At 40.8% G+C, this 5,748-nt stretch overlaps 1 pseudogene; it reads left to right on the top strand.

Moving 5' to 3' along the window:
* The first annotated feature begins 29 nt into the window (after positions 1-29).
* LOC116401406 (reticulon-3-B-like) overlaps positions 30-5,748 on the top strand; it is an 11,426-nt pseudogene continuing 5,707 nt past the window's right edge.

Genomic DNA, 5,748 nt, shown 5'->3' with positions numbered 1-5,748 from the left:
CCCCCATTCCCAGCCCCGCCTCCAGGAAGATGCCCCTCCCCCTTGACGGCCCCCCCGTGCCTCCCCGGCACACCGTCCCCAAACTTCCTCCCAAGACCTACAAGAGGGAGTCTCTAAACCCCGCCCCCCTGTTGGACACGCCCCCTGTACTGTGATTGGACAGCCTGGACCACTTGGGGAGGCGGGGCTTGATGAGCTAACACTACAGCTGATTGGATGAGAACGAACAAAACAATGGATTTAAAGACAAATCAACATCTGATTGATCAATCAGGATGTTGAATAAAGATCATGTGCCCTTATTCTGAAAAACAAACTAATCATGTGCCCTTATTCTGAAAAACGAACTGATTGTATTCCTTCAGCTGCAGAACTTTGGAGAACATTTGTCTGTTTGTCAGACCTGATGAATAGAGAGGATCTTGGGTAATGTAGTGCTCCACGGACTGAAGTGGACTCTGGGTCTGAGGTGTCGAGCGACTTCAGGTACTAGACCAGAACCAAAGAGGTACTGTATTGGTTCTGGTGGACCTGATGTTGCTTCATGAATGTCTGTTCTTTAAAACAAGGGAATAAACGTGTTTGTAAACTGAGCTGGACGGACTACAGAAACCTTGCTTCACTGTCTTTATTGTTACTGTTTCCCTCAAAATACAGTGGTAGGAAAGGAAAGGACAAGCGGTAAGACAGACGGGAAAGGACGAGCGGTAAGACAGACGGGAAAGGACGAGCGGTAAGAAGGCTCTCTGGTAGACATTTTAAACACTTTATGAAGCCTTTCCTTAAGTCAGCATTAGATGCAGACTTTGCCGAAGGGAATTACCCACAATTCATTGCAATGTGACATTAAACACGGGGTAACCAGTGGACACATGGAGAAACATTAAGGTTTGAAGATCAAAACACATGAAATCAGAGAATGTTTATTTACTTATTCATCAAATATTTGATTTAGTCATTGAAGCTGTTTTGACAAAAACAAGTAAATATTAGTGCTGAGCAAGTTAACGCGTTATCGCGTTAACGCATTCATTAATTAACGCCAACAATTATTTAATCGTGCGTTAACGCAGTTTTTTTTATTTATTATTAAGCGGACATTGTTAACACAAGAACCGGGCAGCGAGCGGTGAACAGCTGTATTTGTGTGGTGTCACTTCCTGCTGCTGCTGCCAACCCCCCCCCCACCCTGGGTGACATGCACGGTCCGGAACCCCCCTTCACTCCGTCACCGTCGGTCCCTCCTGTCTCACACACACACGCGCGCGATCGTCTCGTTACAGGATCGTGACAATATCAAAATACATATTGTCGTGTTTTTAAATGAACACATAAATAAGCACGTGAGAACAAACTGCTCTTAACTGCAACTCTTTATAAGCTTAACTTCCTCATGCAGGTTACTGCCACGGTACAGACTACAGGTTCCATGCTTCACCTACATTCCCCTGGGTCCTAAGTCCCTCCAGGTACAGCTTCTTATCGCCCTCTATGTACCAACGTACATTTATAACAAAAAATAAATAAATAAAAATATTTTTTTGAGTTTTTAAAGTGTTTTGTTTGTAATATGTATAATAAGCATCATTTAGTATCACTACTGAGAATTTAACAAACATAAAAACATGACGTAGATAGGTTTCAGTTTTCAAGGTGTATATTTAAATATCATCTCTTACACACATGAAGATGAAGTTATGAACACCGGCTGAATATCTATGATCAGAATCATAACTGTGTTATAACTGCTGCTGTGTAAAGGGAATACTGCTGCTAACAAGAACCTGATGTGTTTAAAAGTGTTTACACCAAATGTTATTGACCTTTTGTTCATATAGCAGCACTTTAAAATAAAAGTGAGCAATACACTACTTTTGAATTCATTATTGAACTTTGCGCATAATGCGATTAATCGCGATTAAAAATTCGAATCGTTGCCCAGCACTAGTATATATATTACCTCTCATCTTGTGAGGAAAGATACTTGCCATAGTAACATGATATGTTGTACCATTCATATTTACACCATTTCAAACTCTTACAGTCTCTCACACTCAACCACTTAATCACTGAGTCCTTGAGGGTTCAGGGTCTAAGGACAGAGGATGTCACATGTGTACAGACTAAAACCCTCTGAGGCAAGTTTGTGATTTGTAATTCTGGGCTTTACAAAATAAATCGAACTACCACAACTAGATCGATAGGTTGATTTAAAGTGAACGGCCACAATCAGCTGATCTAGAGTAATGACACAGAGAGAGATTATGAATGAAAAGGAGATTAAAGAGTTTTGCTGACTGAACTTCTGCTGAAGCTTCATGTGAACTGAAGGAAAAGTTTAAACAGAAACACGACAGATGGATGATTATTTATATTTAAAAAGAAAACATAAATATAAAAAAAAATGACAGTACATATTAGAACATTTTACATAATTTTTAGTACAAATGTAAACTTGAATCACTTCAATGGAAGTTAAGTAGTTTTCATTCTTCACATGTTGAAAGTTACAACATCAGACAGCTGGCCTGTGGACACGCCCCTCGCTATAAGCCCCGCCCCTGGCGCTGACGTCATCAATCTGTCTATCAGCAGCAGCTCAGACTTAGTTTAGGGGTTTAAACCTGCAGAGAAACCTCACGTCTGAACACACGGAGGAGGAGGAGGAGGAGGAGGAGGAGGAGAAGGAGGAAGGAGGAAGGAGGAAGAAGAAGAAGAAGAAGAAGAAGAAGGTCGATTCCACCAGCAGCAGTTGCTCTGACTCTTCATCATCATCCAATAACTCCTCTTCTTCCTCCCTCAGAGACCTCACACAGTCAGGTGAGGCTCAATGATTCAACATCTCACTTCATTCAGCACTTTTTGAACGATGACTATGACAAATAGAACAGCAGCTGATTGGCTGTTCAGTCTTTATACACAGAGATGTTTGAGATCAATAAACTTCATGTTGCCTTTAATCAGGATGTAGGACAAATAACTCATGTATGTAACTGTAGAACTAAGACTGTAAAACTGAGTGTAAAGACTAACAATTGTCTGTAAAAAGTAACAATTGTCTGTAAAAAGTAACAATTGACTGTAAAAAGTAACAATTGACTGTAAAAACTAACAATTGACTGTAAAAACTAACAATTATCTCTAAAAACTAACAATTGTTTAAAAAGTAACAATTGTCTGTAAAAAATAACAATTGTGTTTAAAAAGTAACAATTGTCTGTAAAAAATAACAATTATCTGTAAAAAATAACAATTGTGTTTAAAAACTAACAATTGTCTTTAAAAAATAACAATTGTGTTTAAAAACTAACAATTGACTGTAAAAAGTAACAATTGTCTGTAAAAACTAACAATTGACTGTAGAAAGTAACAATTGACTGTAGAAAGTAACAATTGTCTGTAAAAAGTAACAATTGACTGTAAAAAGTAACAATTGACTGTAAAAAGTAACAATTGTCTATAAAAACTAACAATTGTCTGTAGAAAGTAACAATTGTCTGTAGAAAGTAACAATTGTCTATAAAAAGTAACAATTGACTGTAGAAAGTAACAATTGACTGTAAAAAGTAACAATTATCTGTAAAAAGTAACAATTGACTGTAAAAACTAACAATTGTATGTAAAAAATTAACAAGTATCTGTAAAAACTAACAATTGTCTGTAAAAACTAACAATCGTTAACTAGTGTTCAGATGCGTTTGAGCTGTTGTTTGAGATCACATGATAACGGTCGCTGTTAAAGCTGTTGAGTGTTACAAAGTTCTATTGTCCATCAGCTTATCTGCTCAGCTGACTGGTATTAAGCTGCTTACTCACTTTAACAGACTGGAGTACACATTATAGGAGCTATTGGTTCATGTTTCTCCTCAGAATCATATTGTGTGTCACTCAGGGTAAAGACAGATGAACTATTGACTGATTTAGTGTCCACTAACCAGATGAATGGGAGCCATCGTCTAATGAAACAGTAATATAATGTTTTCACTCAACAAGTAAAAAGTCTTCCTCTTAAAAATAACGTCAACAGATCAGGATGCATCAAAAAATAAAAAAGAGAGAAACACAGAGTTCAAACTATCCAAGTTATGGATAGCTGTCATAATACCGTATGTTTAAAAACAATAAACAATTCAATAAAATAAATAATATTATAAAATAATAATAAAATATTAAAAACATACTAAAATGAAATATAATAATGATAAAATATAAGCTCTCTCTCTCTGTCTCTCTCTCTCTGCAGCCTTACAGCTCGTCCACTGGAAAGAACCAAAGAAGTCATTGTTGGCGTTTGGCTCGTCGCTGCCGGTTCTTGTCTCCATGGCGACTGTCTGTCATCAGTGTGGGGTCTTACCTGCTGCTGACCTGTCTCTGTGTCACCATCACCTTCAGGTGAGGGCTTCACCTGCTCTGTCAATGACCATCACAACAAACAGTGACAGTATCATCAGCCAATGAGAGATATCATGATGCTGCTGGACTGTTTCTCAGTGTGAGCATCAACAGGTAGATGTCTCAATATCATAGATATCAGACATCATGTTCACTCTTTACTCTCAGTCAAAACTCAATGCATCTCCATATTGCCATATCAGAAATAATATACACTCCTCAAAACAATTCCCTTCTATAGGATAGATAAATGAAGAATGCAAAGATTCCTCTGAATCAGGGGAATAGAATCAGGCTTGTTGTTGTCTGTTATTTTAACTCTAACTGTATTGTTAGATACTGTCTGTTGTTTGAAGGACGTCAGAGTCAGAGCTCACTAAGGTTTCTGTGGCTCTCTGGAAGCTTTAGAATTGACATAGACCTTATTGAGTTACTTTGACAGGAAACACAGTGATAGGGGGAGTCACACAGGGTGATGGGGGCTGGTGGGGCTACGTTCTTCCTGAAATCCACAACCATCTCCACTGTCTTTAGAGCGTTGAGCTCTAAGTTATTCAGACCGCACCAGGTCACCAGATGGTCAGTCTCCCACCTGTAGGCGGACTCATCTCCACCAGAGATGAGTCCAATGAGGGTGGTGTCATCCGCGAACTTCAGGAGCTTGACGGACTGGTGACTGGAGGTGCAGCTGTTGGTGTACAGGGAGAAGAGCAGAGGGGAAAGAACGCAGCCTTGGGGGGAACCGGTGCTGATGGTCCTGGAGGCTGAGATGTGTTTTCCCAGCTTGACGTGCTGCTTCCTGTCAGACAGGAAGTCTGTGATCCACTTGCAGGTGGAGTCGGGCACCTGCAGCTGGGAGAGCTTGTCCTGCAGCAGAGACGGGATGATGGTGTTGAAAGCAGAGCTGAAGTCCACAAACAGGATCCTGGTGTAGGTTCCTGGGGAGTCCAGATGCTGGAGGATGAAGTGAAGGGCCAAGTTGACTGTGTCATCTACAGACCTGTTGGCTCTGTAGGCAAACTGCAGGGGGTCCAGGAGTGGGTCGGTGAGGGTTTTTATGTGGGACAGGACAAGGCGCTCAAAGGACTTCATGAACACAGAGGTCAGGGCAACGGGCCTGTAGTCATTGAGTCCCGTGATCCTAGGTTTTTTGGGGACGGAGATGATGGTGGAGACCTTGAAGCAGGCTGGTACGTGGCATGTATCCAGGGAGGTGTTAAAGATGTCTGTGAACACCGGAGACAGCTGATCAGCACAATGCTTCAGGGTGGAGGGGGATAGAGTCCGGGCCGGCTGCTTTGCGGGGGTTCTGTTTTTTAAAAAGCCTATAGGGTGGGGGGGGGGGGGGGGGGGGGG

Source organism: Anarrhichthys ocellatus, unplaced genomic scaffold (genome assembly GCF_004355925.1).
Source record: "Anarrhichthys ocellatus isolate YVR2014 unplaced genomic scaffold, GSC_Weel_1.0 scaffold429, whole genome shotgun sequence".
NCBI lineage: Eukaryota > Metazoa > Chordata > Actinopteri > Perciformes > Anarhichadidae > Anarrhichthys > Anarrhichthys ocellatus.
The sequence above is the reverse complement of the archived record's forward strand: the minus strand, read 5'-3'. Positions and strand labels throughout refer to the sequence as shown.